The sequence below is a fragment of the Rhinichthys klamathensis genome, unplaced genomic scaffold (genome assembly GCF_029890125.1).
Source record: "Rhinichthys klamathensis goyatoka isolate OS25496 unplaced genomic scaffold, OSU_Roscu_1.1 h1tg000103l_1, whole genome shotgun sequence".
NCBI lineage: Eukaryota > Metazoa > Chordata > Actinopteri > Cypriniformes > Leuciscidae > Rhinichthys > Rhinichthys klamathensis.
Window position 1 is genome coordinate 1303440 of NW_026606642.1, and position 23725 is coordinate 1327164.

The 23725-nt window shown below is 38.0% G+C and overlaps 1 protein-coding gene and 1 long non-coding RNA gene across 2 annotated transcripts in view; one reads left to right on the top strand and one right to left on the bottom strand.

Annotated features, from left to right (window-relative positions):
- LOC130086893 (uncharacterized) overlaps positions 1-23725 on the bottom strand; it is an 832515-nt gene that overhangs the window by 756291 nt on the left and 52499 nt on the right. The gene's annotated exons all lie outside the window — the stretch shown is intronic.
- Positions 20922-21141, top strand: LOC130086977 (uncharacterized). Its single transcript, XR_008807311.1, has 2 exons — positions 20922-20966; positions 21078-21141. It is a non-coding gene; the product is annotated as an uncharacterized LOC130086977 (long non-coding RNA).

The following is a 23725-nucleotide window of genomic DNA, read 5'->3' on the forward strand; positions in this document are numbered from 1 at the left end:
AGTATTGTTTTTCATTCGAGATATATTGTAGATCTACATTGTTTAACCACTTATGAGTGTATATGTTACAATACATGTATAGCTTAATAGGGCAGGGAAACAATCAAACCAGAATCAATCATTTGATTTTTTACATAAAAAGTAGATTTATGAAAGATATCACTAGTCTTGGATTAAGTGAAAGACACATTCAGGCTAATATTACATAGGCTATTTCTGTAAAGCATAAAAAATAGTTAATTGTGGGCTGTATTGACATTGTCAGGAAATCTTGTCAAAAGGGTTATAATGTCAAATGAGCTAGCCTGGTTACCATCATACTAAATCTCTTTCAAGTTATTGGTCTTGGCAAGGCTGTGTTTGAAACAGTTTGTTCTTCAGAGTGTGTTGTCAATGGCCAACCAACTTGTTTCTTTTTAATCTGCTTCTATATAAGCATTCCTATTTGCTGTCATCATCTATACGACACCTTATATGCAGATAACCAATAGTAATTGGACTTCCCCCATTAGGGTTTGGGAAATAAGTGTACTAATAATTCTCTCTAGCTTTATGTTAAACGGTGAGCTTGCACCATTTTAAGCTGGCAACCAGGCCTTTGGACAAGTTATAAATGTTGATTTGTGTTGTTTTTTTCCTCTACAGCTGATCACATTCGGAAGACTGATCCTCCCTCCTTTGCTCCTGACACTAACAGTGAGGTGGCCTTCCCTCCAGAGACTGTTGGTGTGTACTTCATTGTGTCACCATTAGCCCTTGTATATATATATATATATATATATATATATATATATATATATATATATATATACTGTATATATATGACAGTGGGTTAGAATGTAAATAAATGTTTCTACTTTAAACTTTGGTAGAATACTGATGGAGTACACTTTAATATTGTAAAAAAAGAACTATACATTATATATATATAGAAGGAAATTTTTGTTTTTAATATTCCATACCATTTACAGAGTGTTTTCTACAAGATCTCCAACACTCACTAAGCGAATTCTCAGGTGATGAAGCATCACCTCTTGAAACCCCAAGAGATCCTCTTCTGGCTTCCTCAAACTGGAGCAAACGACAAAGTCTCTTTTCAGAGAAGTGGAGGGCAGAGAGACCCCGCCTGGTAAACACGGCTGCAGCACAAGAACATGTGGCAACACACATCTGCCAACAGTGTGGGAGTAATCCAGCTGCTGTCCGGTGTTGTGACTGTAGACCACGTCCATTCTTCTGGGCTGAATGTGACGTCAGCATGCACACCAGACATGTTCTTCACAACAGAGATGCCATGACTACTGGATTCTTCCAACCATTGCCTCCAACAACTTTCGTGGTGGATAAGGCTCTTTCCCATTGTGGTAAGTTCTGGTTTGTGTGTACAACATATATATAATTTTCAGAATAGTTAAGCTCATAAGCTTTATTATTTAAATTATGCTTTTTTATCCCTTATTGTTTTATCTTGAATGTATGTGGATACTCTGTGTCAGTCAGCTTTTTGAGCATATCTTGAGTACTTTTTCAGCAATGTTCTTCATTGCCATTGATCTATTACAATCTTACAATCTTATATTTCTCAGTCAATACAAATTGATCATAATTCAAGTGTACTATATGCTCTTTTTCAGTCCGGCTTGTACCTGTGGAGATGCCTGACAAAATCTGTGGTTGTTCACCAGAGTCATTGAGGGTTAGTCCAGGCAAGACTGTTGCTGTGGTCACAATGAATGGTAAGAATGTGAATAACTTTATTTTGTCCTGTTTGAGAAGCATCATAAAAATAAATATAATATCCATACGCGACTCCCTACAAGTTTGACATAGATATACAACTTTTAAAGTAATGTATAAATTGTACAAAGAACACAAATCCTGGTTTACATTACAGAGAATGTGATATTGAGAATGTGTTGTTCTGGTAGGCTCTGTGGTACCTGATGTAAGGTGAGAACACAAATACTCTTATCTCGCTGAAATCTTGGCAGATTTACAAACGGTTTGGTTTCTTACTAACGTTATTAATGTGGCTATAATACTGGATGTTTACATAATTAATACATAATTATTCATAAGTGTGCAGTGTCATAACTACATCTCTGACGTTTATAACGAACCAAACCGTTTGAAAATCGGTAGAAAATTGAGCAAGTTATGGTTATTTAAAAAGTACATGCACCATAAAACACAATGAATGTTACGAGTGAGCGAGCTGCCTGTGACAAGATGGCCGCCAGGTGCTGACGTCGACCTCCATTGGCCAGCAGCGCAGACGAGACATCTATTCACCTTATTCCGCCCCGCCCACTTTTAATACTTCGCGCTTCCGCATTTTGGCATCCGACTTCCGCCAAACTGGCACGGCACATCCGGTAGCTATTTCAATTGTTAGAAGATTGTTTTTTAATTAGCCAAAACTTTAGCAAAATGTCAAATAACGTTCATACCATAAATGTTTTAAACTGGGAGCACGGAGAAAACTTCGTAGGACGATCAGTTGGTCTCACATTGTCTCATCCATCGTCATTGTTAACGTGGCCAGATGTAACAGTTAACATGTGGACATATTTAACTACTTCGTCCTGTTAGGAGTTGATGGAGCAGCAATGAAAAATTATGTGTAAATAAGAAGGAATGAGAATATTTAGTTAAGGATAGGAGATGAGGTAATTGGTTAAATATAAATTATTAAATAAGTTGTATAAAATCAGTTGTAAGAAGTGTTTGATGTTTTCAGGAAGCTAGAGACACCTTCTACTGACCTTCATGTAGATACATTTCACCATTTAAATGTCTTAAGTAATAAACCAAGATGGTCTTCATTTGCAAACTTGACGTGACTTATTCCTTCTAACTAAGAAGACTTAATTCATTTAAGTTTTAAAGGGAATCTACAGAGCTCACATATGGTTTAATAATAAATGACTGACAGGTGAAATCTGGTCACATTGTAAAGGTTTATAAAAATAACTTCATAACAGGTCAAATCTGGTCACATTGTAAAGGTTTATAAAAATAACTTCATAACAGGTAAAATCTGGTCACATTGTTTGTAAAGGTTTATAAAAATAACTTCATAACAGGTAAAATCTGGTCACATTGTAAAGGTTTACAGGAAGGACAAGTTTCACCTTCCTTTCATAGAGGAGATCGGTAATGGTGAAGCCTCTGTCTGCCATTACTTCATCGCCTGGACGAAGTTATTAAGTGCACGATATTGAAGAAAAAATTTGATTACTCATTAAACAATGCGATATTCGATACGATTGTGCTTAAAATTTATAAAATTAACTTAAATTAGATTTAAACTTATATAACCTACATACGTGTTTCAAATTTTTTTGTGACAAGAAAACATCCCTTCAACTTGTGAAAGTGAACAGCAGTGTTTTACTGTAGCATAAGAAGTGTTATTTTAACATCAGTGTAAACCACGGGGTTAAGGGGTTCAGGTTATCCTACATTAGGTCTATTTAACAACAGAAACTGAATAATCAAATGTAAAAATAAAACACTGCTTAGTTTTCACTGTATGAATTAAATATATATATATACACTGATTCTTATTAAAGCTAAAAAAGTTATGCATATTGCAATATATTCATTTGTTATATTTAGATATATTGTGCAGCCCTACATGTTGTGTTTGGAAACACTTCTCCTCCATGATGTCAAGCCAACGCGAAATCACCTTGCTTACAATGGACTGAGAAACACCAAACCTTACAGCAAGATCACCCTGCAATAAATTAAGACGCAGCTTCATTAGGAGCTGATCTCAAGTGTGTAGCTGAAAGCTGTTGGTGTATGAACTGGTGAGGTGCTCGGCTACTGAATGGAATGCATCCAATGTCGACCCGCTGACAAAGGTGGTCGTTTCTCAGCAGAGTTATGTACTATAGCACTGGCTCAACGCATTGTGTTCCCATTTCAAATGTAGGTGGCTTCAGGTTGAGTTGAGATATTGTAGCATAGTTGTGGTCAGAGACAGATGGATCCTCCCATTGTGTTTCTGCATCACAGGTCTGGGGCATGTGGCTGTGATCCTCCTCACAGTTGTCCACTGCAACACTGACGCTCATTGATGATCTAAGGAAATAATATAACCATAAACATTTTTACATTAGTAACAGTTACTTAACATAGATCATGAGAATTAATTTATGATGGCATTCATACTTAGAACAGTGTGAAAAAGAGAGATGCATTAAAAACGAGACAGTATACACACAATCTCTACGTAGATCAATATCTGAAAGAGAGATGAGAGCTAGCTGGCCTCCTTACAGGAAGAATGTGAGCTATTGTAAGGCTGTAATGTACCATAATATATTGTACTATCGTGAATATTCATTCATTCATTCTTTACTTCAGACCCTTAGGTCCATATCACAAAGTAAACGAAATATAAGAAATATGACTGTTATAGGTGGCCAATGGTAATCATGCAAGATTCGTTGTATTTTGTTAACGGCTCGTTACTAATCTTAAATGTATTCATAGAACGGACTTCACGAATCTAACGTTAGGCTAACAAGCACATAGATAGGTAAGTTAGGTAACAACAGTTATGCAAGTTAGCTTACCTGAATCTGACAACCTGTTCAGCACCCGGCGATGATCTTTACCAGAACATCGTAGCCGAGCCTTTACTCGGGCTAAAAGGGTGTTCGTCAGTCGGCTTCCCGTCCATAAAATGGTACAAACGAACACACTTAAGAGCGCTTGGGTGGGCACTTCAAGCTTATCGCCTTCCGCCATGGCCTCAGGTGCTCCTCGTCTTTAGGTGGTGGTGGGTGTAAATCGTAGTACACCACAACATTCCGATCGCTTTACATTGTGTTCGTAACACCGTTTTTTTTTCTATCCTCTTAATTCAATTGTTATGGCAGCCCCTAACTGAGCATATAATACATTACATATTTTACCGTTACAAATATAGAATTACGTCTAGAAACTAGCGTAGGTCCTTTCAGCCGGAAGTTGAAGTCCCTCTCAGCCGGAAGTAAGATGACAAAACGAACGTAATGGCGTCACCCTTGTTGTCGTGGAAAATAAGGTGAATTGTTTTTGTGTTTACATATGACTCAGTAAAGCCCTGACATTCTGTTCTGTTTATTTAATGAATCATAATGCGATCGTATTATTCAGCTCGCTATTATTAGCCTATGTTTGAGACATCAACCACTGGTCAATGATCATAATGTTTGTATAAACTTGTCATAAAAACCGTAATCATAATTACACTTAAATATTTTCTACCCAGCCATGTTAATAATTGTCCATGAGCAAAATCTCCTCCCATCCGTTGTCTGATTGGCCTTTCGCAAGGATTCCTGGGTAGTTAAAGTGCATGGAGCCTGCATCTATGCAGGCTTCGCGGAAGACCGGTTCAAGGGTACAAAGGGGGCGCTGCTGAGCACACTTCAGAGCGTTAAAATGCTAAATGGGACGGCCTACGGACTCGTAGACTCGGCGAGCACGCGCAATTTAAGTCCACGAGACCGAAAGTCCGCATGAAGTGCGCCATTTGGGACAGGGCCTAAATGTCCTTTCAGCAATCGTCGCACCATAGCAGTTCAGCAGACAACAGCAGTTTCACTCACGAGCGCGCGCGGTCCGAAAACGATGCACTATGTCAGAATAAAAGTCCTCTCTTAAAGGAGCCTTTACAACAGTATGAAAAGTCTAATCTTTAGTTTGAAGTAAATTCATGTTGTATATGCAGTCAATTCTTTGTGGAACCATCCTAAGGCCTAGATGATGCAGTCAGTCAATTTCCCCTTTAGATGGTGGGGTCGTGACCTGGTAGGCGAGGAGGTGTCATGGACTGGCTTGAGGGAACTCTGCAAAAAAACACAATAAAAACTGGTGTCAATGTTTTTACTTGGATCTGCAAGCCCAAAGGTGCAACGCAGCAGAACGTAGTTGGCTCGTTGAACCTGGGGTGTCATGGATGGACAGGCTTGAGGGAACAGCATATGTTGCCATTGATCATGCGTGATATCTTCTCAGATGCCACAGATCGTCTCCCTGTATCACCTCGTTTTTCATAGAGGTCCATTTGTCCCTCACCTCCATTTCTGCCATCTAATGCAATAAACACAGTTGTTAAAGTAATGTAGATAAAAATAAAATAAATAAATAAAAGCATTTGTTTAACTTACTGTACAAACCAAAACCCCACAGTTGTTAGAGTCAGCCAGCCTCCACTGTTCTGGGTACTCAACAGTCCATTTTCCCAAGTATTTCGGAAGGCATTGCTTTTGTACAAAAGAAAAAAGAAATGAATAAATGTACATTAGTAAATAAAGATAACAATTTTGACATTTACAAAGCACATAATACCATAGTATAGCCAGGTCCATCGCAGAAATTGACTTGTAGTTGCCAGTGGGGTTGTAAACGCGAATACGATTCAGCAAACCATCCAAGACCTTTACAACATAAACAGAAACCGCTGTAACCAGAGTAACAACTGTTGAGCAAAAATGTAATTGTTTTTTTTATCCATACATACCCACAAAATGAAGTGGTTTCCCTTTTTGGGGCTCTGTCCACCAACAATTCTTGGAATAAGGACTGTGTCAATCTCACCAAGGTCCTTTAAAATATTTTTAAGTAAATAAGTAAGTAAATGTGTCCCCTGCCACTGAAATGTATTTGATAGATTTTTATTTACCTTCAGACAAGAAATGTGACTGTCATCCACATGTTTCTTGATAGTGAAGGATCGCCACCAGAGAACGAACGTGTGCACCTGTAAAGCAGTTCCACCATGTGCTTTACAGAGCTGTGCAATCCTTGTGTCAAGAATCTAAAAGAAATAGTAGATATCAATAAAAATTTTGTTGAATAATATAAGAAGTACAAATAGGAGGTTTGAATCCACGGTTTCGAGAATATCCAAGAAACTTTATTTTTCGACCCAAAAAAACTATAAGGTGTACGTACGTTATAGATATTTTGGGTCTAAAAAAAAAGTTTCTTGGATATTCTCGAAATCTTGTATTCTGTTAGAAGATGCCGAGACATGAATGCATGTCTATGCCTTCCAGAGCTGAGATATGGAGATCCCACAAAGCATTTATTCCATTGGGGCAAATAGAGACTCGCATACTCGTGAAATTTTGGGATGAAATTTGGCCCTTTTGCAGCTTTTTGTTTGAACAAAGACATCTCACACAATGTCATATTTGCATTAAAAATGTCATAATTGAGCGAATGACACTTAATGACAGTTGTCATTAACATGCATAAAAACTCCTGCATATTCATGACATGTGTCATGCCATGATTATGACGGTGTCACGTTAGTCTTATGCACACCCTTTCAAGTAACGTGTTACCAATGAGGAACTAATCTTTTATAAAATATGAATATGCGTTTCATACAGGGTTAATAAATAAAATAAAAATGTGTGTAGCAATTAGAGGGTGCAAAAAGCGTTGTAAATGCCTTGAATGCACATACAGATAATTTTTAACAGGTAAGTATCATTTGTAAAAGGTAAATGTAACACATTAACAAGTAATTAATAGTTTACACTTTAGATTGGGGGATGCAAAAAGTGTTGTAAAATATTTATTCATCCGTTTACACATCTATAACAGGTGTTGAACACTGTAGTGTGTAGTGTTGTGTGTAGTGTGCACTGCAATGTAAGTGCTGACTGGTGAGGTTATAGACAGCTGTCTTCTCTGAAACACAAGAATCTTTAACCACTGTGCACCTAATGTGAGCAAAACATACCAAAAATTTAACATAATGAACATTTATGAGACGCATAGTGATATTTTGTAAATTATTAGTTAATCATTAACTAATCAATTGTAAATGACTTGTAACGAAATGTACAAAACATACATAAAATGTTAGTATATCACTTATTAATCATTTATGAACGCATAATCAATTTTCATAAATAATTAGGTAATCATTTACTAATCACGTGTAATGGAAATTGCAAAAAACATACATAAAATGTTAGTATATCACTTGTTAATCATTTATGCATGTTTTGTAAATGATTAGTTCATCATTAACTAACCACTTATTAATGGCCTATAACTGAACATTATTATTAAGTGTTACCCAAGTCTCTATACATTTTTACTATATTTTATCATTTAATCACTTCACATTTAATCTCCAGATTAATGTAGAAAAACATAAAATAACTAAATATATTTATTTTATATAGAGACAATATATTTTAACTACTTGTTTAATGACATATTTTTTGAAGGCCAGTATCACTGATACTAATAAGGCTACTGATGTCTTGATAAATATGGGAAATAAAAAGAAATTGAATAAAGCGTACAACACAAGCGTAATTAATGTATAAATTAGATATAAATGAATCCTTTTTAAAGCTACAAAAGTTCTTTAGTTAGGAGCAGTGAGTAATGTTCTCTGCTCCAACGTTACATTCTAATAATACAAATACATTTATTTACATAATATAATACTTACATAAATGTCACTGCAGATTAAGTATTTTCAAAAACAATATTCACAGTATAAGTATGAACTGTAGCTGAAATATAGCCATTGATTGATGCATGAGGTCCACTACAGTGGACAGATGATTAATCAGATTTTTCTCCCAATCTAAAATCAAAACTTGGAAAATTTAACTGTGATATGATTAATTAGATATTGCTTGATGCTGCAATATGTTTTTATCTTCAAGAGTCTCCTAGGAAAGAAGGAATGGTTGGACTAGCCGAGGTGGGCTGGTCCAGGCGGGGTACTTCAGCGCTGATCCCTTAAATCTCACATCTCCGAAAACGTCAGATCATAATTTTAAATAGGCGCTATCTGTATAAACAAACAACATATTTGAGATTGAAAACAACTTCATTGTCGACTGAAAAACTCTTAAAACTACATTTCATACACAATAACAGTAGTATTTTTAAATTTCGCGGTCTTTCTCCTCTGCTATTGACGCAACTTGAGATTTTAAATATTAGATATAGAATATACACAATTTACATATACAATATGCAATTTAATTTAATCTTACCTTGCATATAGCAACGGGAGTTAGCATTATACATAAAGCTACCACATAATAACACTAAAACAGCTCACGTTAGCTACAAGTTATCGCGAGAACAGATTCAGATCAGGCATACTACTGGCATACTAATGGGGTCCTACGCCCGGACTATTCACACCCATAGACAGTAAAAGAAATGGACAGAGCGATCTCATTGGAACTCAGTTGAGACAGTTGAAGCCCACTTTTAGCGATTTTTGAGAACTTCCGTTCCTGACGCGCAGACTCAGACCGACTCAAACTAAGCTTGATGACGTGAGCAACCTGTCTGACAGACGTTAATCTTCTAGTAGCTGTGCGTGAAAACTGCCAACGTTAATCTTGCAGAGACGGGGAACTTGAGCAAAGAGTCCTTTATCGTGAGTGAGCAGGAGTAAGTATTCCGTTGCTTTTATGGACTCATTATCTATGGGCTTCTCCCTTGACGAGGCGTCCCCCCGATTGCCTGCGAGCTTCTCCTCCTGTCTTTACGGTAATTTCTGTACAGCGCGACAGAGAGTCGAGTGGTTATGACGCAATCGTTAGCCTATTTTTACTAAATCTGTTTCTACGGGGCCATAATGTAACATAGAAGGTAATGGAGCCCTTTATACATTGTCGTGTTTCTTTAGAAATAAATAATGGACAAATGGAGTCTTTAAACGCCTCAGATGTAAAGTTATTCGCTGTCAAAGTGACCCCAAAATGAATGGGAGTCAATGGAAATGCTAACGCAAGTGAAGTTCTGCTACAACATGGCGGCACCCGGCCGGCTTCAACTTCCGGTCGATGGATTACCCCCTTGTTCACACCGAGTAACCCGATTATACACCACACCGGAAACAGTATAATCGGAGAGTGGTTACGTCACGACTTAACAACCGGATAGCATTGTTTTAAACTTTGAAACGTTCTAAAACACAGAAGTAGCGCAATGCCTGGCCACGCCCACTTCCGGCATCAGACGGTTAGGCTGGCGCTGTCATCCTCACACTGCTATGACGTATGGTTCTGCGGTTCTGCAGTCGGTTACTATTGCCGTAGACGGGCTTTGCCATTAACGCAGAGTAACAACAGATCACTTTTCCTTCACTGGATCTGCCGCGTTCATCTTTGAGGAAATATTGAGAATGAAGCATGTCTCTATTTCTTTTCTTATTGTTGACGTGCTTAAGTCTGCATGGTAAGACATTTATACATTAGGCTACTATCTGTTTTCCCGGTAAAATGAACGACAAAGTTTTATAATATGCTCTATTAGCTTTATATTCGGAGGATATTCATGTATTGTTTGTATTTTGAAAAATAAATATTGAAAAGTTGTCCCTGTCAATGCACATGGTACAAACCTCTCACATGCTGTTCTCACATGCATCGTTGAGTCACAATGTCGCTTTGTTTTGGATGGATAAAAGTGTAAATGAAAACATGTTATTTAAGTGTAAGATTGAAACAGTAAGAATTCTAGGGGAGAGCGGGGCACAACGTAGCCTAACGCTTTTTGACTTTCTCAGTTTGTGTAAATCTACTTAAGTTTTAGAGTATTAATATTTTCCCACATTAATTTTCCTACATGTCTAGTACAATTATGTGGTTTTGTTTTATTAATACAGTATACTATTTTCTTAATTTACCCCGAAAGAATGGAAGTGAAATGTGACAACATGCCCCATAGGGTGGGGTGTAACATGTGAGGGGAACATTGTAACATCACAATATGACAGCTTAAAATGCTATCTAATCTAATCAAAAAAATATATACTAGTCAAACCAAAATGTTTTCTTAATAAAATGCAATAATTAACTTTTTCATGTAAAATAATGGCATTTTTAATAATTAAAAATAAAATAATTTTGGAGTTTGCCAACAAACACACCGGAAAACACAGCTATACAGCATCGTTCAAAACAAAATAATAATTAATAATTTCTGAACATTGACTCTTAGTCTTTATTTACATGTGTTACGTGGATCTATATATATATATTGAACTACTGAGTGTATTAATTTTGTTATTTGAGTTCGTAGGTGGAGTTAGGGGTTTTCCCCTGATTTACGGAATGAGTGACGTCATGGGAATTCCTGCACTTAAGCCGGCCTGGTGTGAGGGCGCGGTCTCTCTCCGCTTCTCTTGCTCCTCATTCTTCGCCTCCGTTCCTGATTGTTGTCAGCTGGGGTGGTTCGCCTGATGGCGAGAACGCTCATCGTCTCGTGTCGCACCTCCATGCTGAAGACTTCGATGATAGTGCACTGAGTTTTCTTTATTATTTAAAGCCAGGTAGAGGTTATTTCCTTAGTTCACTTTTGTTATTTATTTAGATTATAGCGTAGCGAAGCAGTGGCCCGGAAGACTCACCTGTTTGTTGTTTCTGTCGGGAGTTAGGTAAGATCTTTCCTGCTACGATAGGCGTAGTTAAGGGATTATGTTTCTTTCTGTTGCCCTACCTGTGTTGTTTATTTGTTTGTTGTTTATTATGGGGTGCTCTGTCCTTTGTCTGTTGTGGATGAATAAAAGTGTAAATGAAAACATGTTATTTAAGTGTAAGATTGAAACAGTAAACATTATAACGATTAATATATAAAACGTTCCATTGTATCTTAATGTTTTGGAAAATGGCACAATTTCCTGAAGTATTATTAAGGGTAATACTCATAATATTCATGTTGTATGATGTTTGTTCAAGATCCTCCATGAGACTCGAGTGAAAGTGTAAATCAATGATGTTGTTCTTTTGTGTTACATTATAATCCAGACATTTACTCATAATCTTTGAAAAAAACATTTTTACAGCACTATTATGCATTTATTTGGCTAATGTTATTTGTTTCTTCTTCAGGTGTGTTTGTTGTTGACAGAGTGTCAGTGATGAAGGGAGATTCAGTCACTCTAAACACTGGTGTTCAAACAAACCAACAAGACCTGATTAGTTGGTATTATAATGACATTCGCATCGCTCGCATCAATGGAGATCTCAGTGATATAATAATAATAATAATAATAATAAGCTTTATTTTATAGAGCGCCTTTAAAAGCAGCTTCTCAAAGCGCTGTACATAAAATCACAATCCACCTGGAAAGACAACAAATCAAATTAATAAAAACAAAAAACAGGAACATTAATAATAAAAATAGCTGTAAAGCGATCACGAAGGGACATCAGCAGTCAAATGCAAGTTTAAAAAAATGTGTCTTAAGAAGAGCTTTGAAAATGCCAAGAGTTTGTGCTTCCCTTAGTTCAGGAGGGAGAGAGTTCCAAAGTCTAGGAGCATAAACAGAAAAAGCCCTGTCACCCATAGATTTTAGATGTGTTTGTGGAACAGTTAATAAATTACACTGTGAGGAACGCAGTCTGCGATTAGGAGTATAAGCAGTTAATAAGCCAGATAAATATTGCGGAGCTAAGCCGTGTAAAGCCTTGTATGTCAGCATCATGATCTTAAAATCAACACGGAACCTGACCGGGAGCCAGTGTAGGGACTTCAAAACTGGAGTAATATGGTCAAATTTCCTGGTTCCCGTCAGGATTCGGGCGGCAGAGTTCTGAACATATTGTAATTTGTTAATAGTGGTTTTAGAAACTCCAGCTAAAACAGCATTACAATAATCCAGCTGTGAGAACACAAATGAATTAATCAACTTTTCAGCGACAGACAAGTTTACCATTGGGCGTAGTCTGGCTATATTTCTGAGATGGAAAAAGGATGCCTTAACCGTGCTATGAACAAAAAAATCAAAAGTGAGGCCAGTGTCAAAAATTACACCAAGATTCCTCATCTTACTTTGGGTCTCTAAAACAGAGCCATCAACAGACAGGGACAGTGGAGCCGCTTTGCGAATTTGATGACGGGAACCTATAAGCATAACCTCAGTTTTCCCACTGTTCAGGCAAAGAAAGTTATTGTTCAACCATGTTTTTATCTCAGAGATACAGCCAGAAAGATAACAAGCATCAATATCTTCACCAGATTTAGAATGGATGTAGATTTGGGTATCGTCAGCATAAAAGTGATAATGGAGACCCAGCGATCGCAGCAGATGCCCAAGTGGAGACAGATAAATGTTGAATAGTAGAGGGCCCAGAACTGATCCCTGAGGAACACCAGTGAGCACTGAACAAGTGTCAGACCTAAAGCCACGCATGGAAATAAAATGGGAACGGTCAGTAAAATAGGATTTAAACCAGTTTAACACTGTCCCGGACACACCAAAGACACTTTCAAGACGGGTAAGTAATAGACCATAATCCACAGTATCGAAAGCAGCTCGAAGATCAAGGAGAATGAGAAGTGAGGTAGCTCCAGAATCAGAGGCCATCAACAAGTCATTGGTAACTTTGACCAATGCCGTTTCGGTGCTGTGTAATTTACGAAAACCTGACTGAAGGGGTTCAAAAAGGTTATTAGTTGTAAGATGATTACAGAGTTGAGAGGCAACAACACGCTCAAGTATTTTTGCCAAACAGGGAAGGTTAGAGATGGGACGGAAGTTGTTCAAATCATCCATAGAAACATTATCTTTCTTTGGTACAGGCGTAACAGCAGCAGTCTTTAGTACTGCTGGAACGACCCCAGTTTCCAATGACTCATTTATAATGCCAAGGATAATAGGGCACCACACCGGGAAGCATGATTTAAATAAATTCGTTGGAATTGGATCCAGCAAGCAAGTGGTTGATTTCATGCTAGAAACCTCCCTTGTGAGAGCCTCAGAATCAAGCAGTGAGAAATGAGTGAAATAAACACCAGTGAACCCAGATGAACAAAGGAGTGAGGTGGCACAGTCAGAGTTAACAGAAATGTCTTTGCGAACACTGACAATCTTCGAATTAAAAAACTGTAGAAAAGAATCACAGAGCTGCTGAGAAACAGGTAAAGTGCTAACAGGATTAACTTGAAGCAATCTGTTTATGGTTTGGAACAATTGTCTTGGATTATTTTGATTATTTACAATAATCTGCGAGAAAAAAGAGGATCTTTCAGTCTCCATAAGAGCATGATAACCCCCCAGAAGATCCTTCCACTCTTGGTAGTAGACACTCTGACCAGTACGGCGCCATTTGCGCTCCATTTTCCTACAAGCAGCCTTTCTAGTGCGCAGATTGTCATTATACCAGGGAGCAGAGCGGGCGAAAGTGACCTCACGTGATATTAGAGGAGCAAAAGTGTCAAGATTAGCAGCAAGAGTGGAATTTAGCTGCATAACTTTCTCCTCCAGTGATAAGGGATGAAGATCGCTTAGGATGGAAGCCACAGAATTGGAGAAAGCTGTCTGGTCGATAGACTTCCAGTTCCGGAAGGTTACTGTTCGGATGCTAGGCTCATTTGAATGATACAGTTCGAGGTTAAAAAAGACAGCTGAGTGATCAGACAGTCCAATGTCAATAGATGAAAACGCCGATACAAATGAGCCGTTAGCGATCACAAGATCCAGCGTATGACCCTTGTTATGAGTTGGGTCAGTTACAAACTGTGTGAAACTAAAACAGTCAATTAACGACAAAAATTCCTTAGCCGCTACTGAGTCACTCCGGTCAACATGAATGTTGAAGTCTCCCACGATTAGAATTCTGTCAAACTTCACAGTCAGCATCGACAAGAAGTCCGCAAACTCTGACAAAAAAGCTGCATGTGTTCTAGCCTTAGGTGGTTTATAGACTGTAGCAATAATGGTGGACACAGGCGCGGAAATACTCAAAACCAGACATTCAAAAGAAGAAAACTGGGGAACAGTCACAGAGCTCGTGTGCAGCTTTAGGTTATAAACCACAATAATACCTCCACCTCTGCCAGATAGCCTCGGGAGATCTAATACTCCAAAGCCCGCTGGAGTGATCTGGTTAAACAAGAGCCCATCATTTTCTTTGTGCCAGGTTTCAGTTAAGAACAACAAGTCCAGTTTTTTATCTATAAGAAAATCCGATAAAAGTAGCGCTTTGTTGTTCACAGACCGCACATTAAACAGAGCAGCGTATGCCTGGCTCTGAGACGAAGATGACAGAGGTTTAATCTCCATGCGGGGAACCGATATTAAATTACTGTGAACAACACCAGTATGGAGCAGTTTGTTGGTCTTACGTCGACAGCTAGGGACATAGATGTTGGGAGAGGATGAGACAGCTAGGCTGCGCCTCAAACCCCGATGAATATATCGCTTAGGACGTAGCAGTCCAGCATCTCGACAAAGATTGTAGGAGTCTTTAGCTAGGCAATAACAGCTCTGTTTTAAATTCAAAAGCATGCGTGTAGTGTACCTTAGTGCCATGGTCGGTGAGCGCACACTCGCAATGCCAGAGTGAATGAAACTCCTCAGCACACTGCAAGCACAACGTTGTATAATCCACACACAAAGACGAGCAGAGGCGATGATCCGGAGTTACACGATGCAGATTGTTCAAGGAAAATCTCCGTAGCGCAAAATGCGAGCACAAAGTCATACAATCCACACAGACAGCTGAACCGAAGCGATCCAGAGAAACGCTGCAGATTATTCCAGGTGGAGCACAGAGCTTAAAACTACGAGCCAAAGTATATAAAATGGCACCGCCACATCGCAACCGTTACAGCACTAAAAACAAGACTAAAAACTTAAAAATAAATTAATATAGTTTAAAATAACAACCAAAACAGATCAAGCAACAGGAGCGGCAGCAAAACACGCCAGCGTACCCTGTAACCGGAAAAACTGAATATCTGTCCAGATGTTCAGTGTAAAGAGAGATTCAGAGGCAGACTGAAGCTGGATCATCAGACTGGATCTCTGACCATCACACAAACCAGAATCCCAGACTCTGGAGAATATCAACTACAGATCATCAGCATCAGCAGATTCAGCATCAGTGAGAAGATCTTCAGGGTTTCTGTTCATGGTGAGTCATTGTTTAAAAGCAAATCTTGTACATTTAAATCCCATCATTAATGTGTTCAGTGACTTTCAGGGGTGTTTTTTTCTTTACCTGTATTTTAATTCACTACCAGTCCTAAGTTTTGGATCGGAAAGATTTTTAATGTTTTAAAAAGAAGTCTCTTCTTCTCACCAAGGCTGCATTTATTTGATTAAAAATACAAAAAAGTAATATTGTGAAATATTATGACAATTTGAAACCGCTGTTTTCTATGTAAATATATAGTGAAGTGTAATTTATTCCTGTGGTCAAAGCTGAATTTTCAGCATCATTACTCCAGTCTTCAGTGTCACATGATCCTTCAGAAATCATTGTAATGTGATGATTTGATGCTCAAGAAACATTAATTACTATCAATGTTGAAAACAGTTATTTAAATTTTTATTTCAGGATTCTTTGACGAATAGACAGTTCAAAAGAACTGCATTTATCTGAAATAGAAAGCTTTTGTAACATTAAACACCACCGTTCAAAAGTTTGGGGTCAGTAAGAATTATAATTTTTATTTTTTCGAGGGGAAAAAATAATAGAAATCAATACTTTTATTCATCAGGGATGAATTAAATTGATCAAAAGTGACAGTAAAGACATTTATAATGTTACAAATGATTCTATTTCAAATAAATGCTGTTATTTGGAACTTTCTAATAATTAAAGAATCCTGAAAAATCTCAATCTCAACATTGATAATAATCAGAAATGTTTCTTGAGCATCAAATCATCACATTACAATGGTTTCTGAAGGATCATGTGACACTGAAGACTGGAGTAATGATGCTGAAAATACAGCTTTGATCACAGAAATATAATACATTTTAAATTATATTAAAATAGAAAACAGCTATTTGAAATTCAGAATATGTAACAATATCACTCTTTTTGTTGTATTTTTAATCAAATAAATGCAGCCTTGATGAGCAAATGTTTTTTTGACAGTGTTCTTCACATGCACATCACATGACACACAATTGCCACAACAAACAAGTGCTGCTCACATTTCTAAAGTTATTAAGATGAAAAATGAATGTAAATAGTCAGTGTTTCTGTGCTGGTGTTTCCAGTTTCCAGTGCTTGATGCTGTTTTAACTGCTAGTTCTTCAAAAACACACAAGATGGAGCTATTCACCAGTTAAATCAACATAATACAACTGATGACCACAGTAGAAACGTGTAGAAATAGATATCAAACAAAAATACTGTTGAAGTTGATTTATAAGTCACTTTGTAAATAACAATGACTGTCTTTAGCTCTTCTAGATCAAGATTCAGGTTCAGATCCGACTCCATTCCTGACAGGACTATATGTAGCTGTTGCTGTTTCTGTTTCTGCTGCTGTTATTGCCATTCTGCTGATTGTTGCTGTGATTTGCTGTTGCAAGCGCAGAGCAAGAAGGAAAGGTGAGTGTAAAATACAAATGATTTAATAAGATTGAAATATGAGATTTAAAAACATCTTTAAAAGATGTTATAATTCTCTATTTGTTACTCTAACCAAAGTAATGTTTAATTGAGTTTGTTGTTTTTCCTCCAAAAGCTAACAGGACGGAACGCAGTGAACAGGTGTGAAACGACATGACCTGAATCTGTGTGACTGCAAAACTCGGATCTGTCAGCTGATGAAATGTTTGTGTGTGATATACATCACATCATTATATAATTCGAATAATTTGTTCACATAATATTTCAAGCATTTAAACGTGCAGGTTGTTTAGGAAAGATTAATTATTGTAACACATGTGAAGAGAAACATCCTACATTTTAGGATATTTTGTTATTTTTTGTAATTCTAAGCCTAATTCTTTTTCCTTCTGTGAATCTGTGTGTTTTTATATACAGGCGAGTGGAGCTGAAGACCATCGCCTGATCAGAGAGACACTTTTTTGATTAAGAATCTCAGTGACTCGAACCTTCATCAGACTGAGGCTGAGGCGGCCAATGAAACGCCTTCATAACTCTTATTATATTATATATATATATATATTTATATTTATTAGGGATGTGAATTTCTGCCAAAAATGCCATTCGAAAATCGAGGAGCAAAAGTCGATTATCGTTAGAAAATCGGGAAAAAAAAGATGACACGGAAAAAAACGCACAATGACAGAAAGGGAGGCCAATTTCATCTTTAGCGATTTATCATCAAAAATACTGTTTATTATTCGAACAATTAACATGTTTTCGTCGTTTTTTTTAAATACCGGTAGTTAACATAGAATTAAAAAAAAACAATAAGCACGACAGTCCGTTTTTACATCGCCAAACCAGATGCTCGTTAGATTAAAAAAAATAATGTCATAATGATTTTATGCAAACCTGCCTTGTTACTGCAAAAGCCTACTTTTTAAACAAATTAGTTTCAATCAAAACTATTCGTGTGATGCCACTGCGCAATACACACACATTACCGCGGGATGGCGGGTGTTCATTTCATAAACTGTGGACAATGGTAGCTTATTTAATGTAGCCTATAAATGAATGTATATGTCCAAAAAACGGATAATGTCATCATACGTGTAGTGCTATCGTCGAGTAATAATCTGTTTGGTTGTAAAATGTATTACCTGAATGAAATGAACTAGAATGTATCGTCCTGTGGAATCATTCATTCACAGTATCATATGAAGATGTTCAACTAGATCTTCATCGCTGGCAAAAATATGAAGCATTTGCAGATTTACTTTCACTAGACTGTACTGTAGGTCCACGGCCACTTCATCCAACGCTCTTGATCTTCTTAAATCTTCCTGTTACGACTCCATGTCGAGTGTGAATTGAAAGCGCTTCAGACGATTCAGTGCGTGAGGAAACTGAACAGATCATTCAAACTGATTCGCGAACCGATTTAGACAGATCTGCCAACTTGTTTGATGAAGTCTTTGAACAGAATCGACTCAAAAGAGTGATTCATTTGTGAATGGAGCATCGCTCATGCCCATAAAAAAGATACAGCGCGCTTGGAATAAACTACGCATTTAACAACATATATTGCATTAAAATAAAGTAACGAGAGGAACGTCGCCCAACGTAGTGAAGTAAATGTAGCCTACTTTGTTACTACCATAGACGGTTACTATAGACTCTCTCTCTAAGTCGTCCTCAGACGAGCCTTCCATCGTTGCCTCCAGGCATCCCGATTCTCCATGCATCCGGCCAGTTCGTTGGTGCTCTGGGCTCCTGTATCCCTCTTAAGTATGTCCACGTATGTTAGCGTGGGACGTCCTCTTGACCGATGGCCATGTGTTGGTTCCCATAGCACCAGCTTGATGGCTGGCAGCTCGCGATGCCTTCGGCAATGTCCTGCAAGTCTCATTCTCCTCACAGCAATCTTGTTGCTCACTCTTGATATTCCCTCATACAGGATTTTGTTGGTTACATGCACACTCTTACTGATATTAAGCACTGCACGCAGCATCCTGGTTTAGCACCCGTCCAGGGACTTCTCTAGGGTTGGATTCAGGGTCCAGCATTCACTGCCATAGAGGAGAACAGACTCTACTGTCGCGTAGAAGAAGCGAAGAAGAAGCGAAGAGGAGTTTTATTTGGCGGGAGAGGTTGGAGTTCCATACACTGTTCATGCCGTTCAGGGCCCTCCATGCAAGTGCCTTCCTCACTTTTAGATCTTGCTCAGTTGAGTTGACCCATGCGCCCAGGTACTTAAAGTCCTCAACTTCTTTCAGCACAGTGTCTCCTACTGTTATCAGAGGTTGATGTTCCGGTGGTACGTTGTAGGTCATGACCTCAGTTTTCTTTGCATTTACCCTAAGGCCAACCTTAGTGCACTCTAGCTCCACATAGACAGTAGACAGTAAAGGTTAGTCTACTACCCACCTCTGTTGGGCGCAGAGTTAACGGTCACGACAATGCTCTTCTTCTGTTGTTTGTTTACACTATGTATAAAACAATGGTATCCTAGATCGCGCAGGAGGGGGTTTCATTCATGTTAGTGACACCTTGTGTCCCTGACAGGAAAATACTAGGCTACTGCGCGATCTGTGACAGTAGGCGCGCCGTCAATTATGTCACATTGGAATTGTGCGAGAATATAACGATATTCGAATAAGCAATTTTATGATCGAATTTCCAACGCAGTTCGACTATTCGACTATTCGAAGATCGCGACTCATCCCTAATATTTATATATAACTCACATCGCTCACAGAGAAAGAGTGTCACATTACCAAGATTTCATGTGTTGGCACCAATACTAGTGAAAATTCACCTTTACACCAATTTGAACTAATTCAAAGTAGTTCGTTTTTTAGTTTTTAAATAATAAGTAGCCTAAATATATTTTACAATATGCAAACATTGCTTCAGAAAAGGCAAACGGTTAATTAGTAAGAAACAAAGAAGAACATTACCTCCAACAGGACAAAGAGCGCTTGAGGATTTTCGTGGTATTTAAATGTTTATTAAAGCTGCTGAATTGATTCAGACAGAAACAGTAAGTGATTTCTCTGTTTCCCTGTAATCATTAAATCACCCCCTGAAATCATATTTGAAGTTTTTTAGCTTTTAGTAGCCTATGAATGTTAGCCTTAAGGTTTAAGCTAGTGTGTTCCAAAACAATGACAAAATTCACATTTATGAGATGTAAGCATTCAAAACTGCAGTCTCTCACTTACGTACTCACATCAAATGCTCTCTAAAAACTAAAGCTCCGCCCCCTACGCTATAAACACTAACTGGCCAAAGCGACCGTTAACACGTCACGGAGAAACATGGGTTAGGCCGTGTGTCCACCAAAGCCTTTTTCCACGCGCCTGGTGTATGTTTTCAATTGTTTTCAATGGGAGTGCCGCGTTTTTTAAACGCCATGAGCATAACGAGACGCTGAGAGTTTTTTTCACGCTGAAGCGCCAAGCGCCCGGCGTTTTTTACTGGTCGCCGAGAGTTGAAAAATGTTCAACTTTTGGTCAAACGCAGCGCTCATCACTGTCACCAGTCACCAGCCACCAGCCGTCCAATGACAGAGGAGGAGGGGCGGGGCTAATACCACACCGACCAACTGTCACAACATTCTTTCTGTACAACGACATCAACCAGCAGAGCTAACCGAACAACATGGATAAAAAATATTTTTTTAGTATGAAACAAATTATCTGCGAAATCAGTTACAAGTAAACTGTGCAGCGGATATTCTGTATCATAGCAACAAAACGTCTCAACGGAAAAACGCTGCGCTGCCAAAACGCTCTCAAGCGCCCAAAGCTAGGCGTCTTCAGCAGAGCGTCTAGCGTTTTCAGCTGGCTAAAAATGCTTTGGTGGACACACGGCCTTAGAGTTGTGAGTTTGAATTTATCTCTACTATTGAATCCAACGTATCATCAGCACTCGGATTCGCTACCAAGTGCGACTTGGAGTCTGTGAGGTAAACTAAATGCTATTGGCTATTTGAAAAGGGGGAGGAGCCATTCAATATTTCCCGCCTTAGCTCCTGTTTCAGTGGAAATTACGTCAATGCGTCAAACAAACCTGCGCGTTTCAAGGCACTTCAGTGGGACTTTAAAGGAGCACTAGGTAACTTTTCAACCTTCATAATCTATTTCCAAGTCTCTTGTGATGGTACATCGACTTACAATAGGTTGAATGACACGTCTGCCATAGCCTGACGGGGTCTGTAGCGTTTTTAATCGTACTTTTAAACTTTGGGTTTCGGGTAGTAACCGGCGAACAAAGAGAACTACAAAATTTGACTGCTTTACGGCATACGTCACTTCCACCCCCACCCCCACTTTTTTAAAATCGGACGTGCGAGCCAAATGTTATAGTCATGGCCGAAGCAGCACAGAAAAACAAGAAAGCAAAGGTTTTATCGGAGCAAAGCAAAAAGAGATAAAGAGAAAGTGATTGCGTTAAAGGCAGAACGAGGATCAACATTGGGCCAGCGTTTTCTCGCTGGCGTGAGCTGAAGGAGGAGGAGGGGTGCCCGACCGATGCGGACTTGGCTGTCATGCTTTTGGACTAGTAAGTTTATTGCTTGAATACTATCTCTTTGGTTGTTTTTTTTTTGTCTGCCTGACTACGTTACGGAAGCTATCTTATCCTCCGTTTATCTTCGTGAATCAAGTAATGATAGTAGAGTATAGGGAATTATCAATCTGGTAGCTAGTAAACGATATTCTAGTTTTTGATGGTTAGCTATCGCTAGCATTCTCGTTCTGATTTGAACTTTGCAATCGATGAAATGCAAATAGCAAATGTTTAGCCTAAAAAGTGTACTCTTCTCAACATGTACAAAGAAAGGAGGAAGATTATTAATATTATCATTGTGTTCATAGCTTCTCATTTGTTACATGTGTAAAGTTACTTGATTGTGTAATTTGCGATTATTTATAGCTACAGAGGCAAACGGGATTCTTGTCGCAATTTTTCCGGATGACGAATTTGGTTATTATCTACCACTCAAACATTGCATTGAAGTATCATATAGATTCAGTAAAACGGTAACCATTTGTCGTTAGAAAAAAAATAAACCCAAATTATATTCATATGACATGCTGAAATATATGCCACTGTACCTGGGATGAAGACATTTCACACGCGACGCAAGCAGAACACCTGCATGTGACCTCCTCCTACAGTGTTCAGGGCTATCATGGTTGTCAACAAATGCACGTGCATGTAGGATGACAGAGTTTACGACAGTAGTAGAGGACAATACTGTTTCCCAACTGTAGGGGGACCCCGAGAGCAAAAGTTACCTGGTGTTACTTTAATAACAGCAACATTTACACTGCAAGACCTGCAAGGGTTTTTCGTCTGCTTACGTTTACATTCATTTATAACAGGTTGTGAACATGAATACTTTATCAAAGATTAACATTTTGAACAATTTCAAGTAATTCCATACTGAAAGAGAAATGCTCTTCACGGAGAAGCTGTCAGTCAAACAACACACAGGTCAAGTGAATATACCAATAATGTTATATTTACAATTTCAGTATTAGCATCTTCACAACACTACAGAGGAACATCCCTGATGAAAACACCAGTATGATGTTATTCCTGACATTAATGTTACTCTAAACTGGTGTTTTCAGCAGAAGATGTTTAAGTTTATGAAGCACTTTGCTTGTGGTGTCGTATCTTTGTGGTTAAAGTGTAAAAGGTTCAAATCGTGCAAGTTTTGATCCATGAAATATCACCATTGTGTCCTTGATCAAACTCTGAATCTCAGGAACTGAACCTGTAAAACTGAGGAAAGAGACTGGAGGAAAGCAGCAACAAAATGCCTAATGTATGTTTATGTAATGTATTTTTTATATATTATCTTCCATAATTATTACTGACTGTTGCATAAGCCTTCTACTGGTATTAAGTTTCACAGATATGTTTATTGGTTAAACATCTATATGCATTTTGTATCATGAAGCACGTTTTTGTCTTCGTTAAATGTGCAAACATTGAATTGCTTTTCTTTGTATTTTATTTTAACAAATGTCTTATAACATTGTAACCTTTTATGAAGCATTTGAGATGGCATGCTGATCAGCTTTTTTGTGTTTTTTTTTTTACTGTCAAGTTTTTTACTGGGATTTAACGGTAATGATGCACTTATTCACATCATCTCTTCGTTATAAATTTTCTTTTAGTTCTATTCTTGAAGAATATTTTGCTGTGCTGTGATTGTCTACTGTTGTTATGTAATTATTTGTGTCATTTATGTGTATGTATTTTATAATATTATTACCGTGATGGAAAAAAGCGCCTTGGCTTGAACACACAGTCAATCCCGGGTTTATCTGCCGGTTTCTCTGAACTGTGAG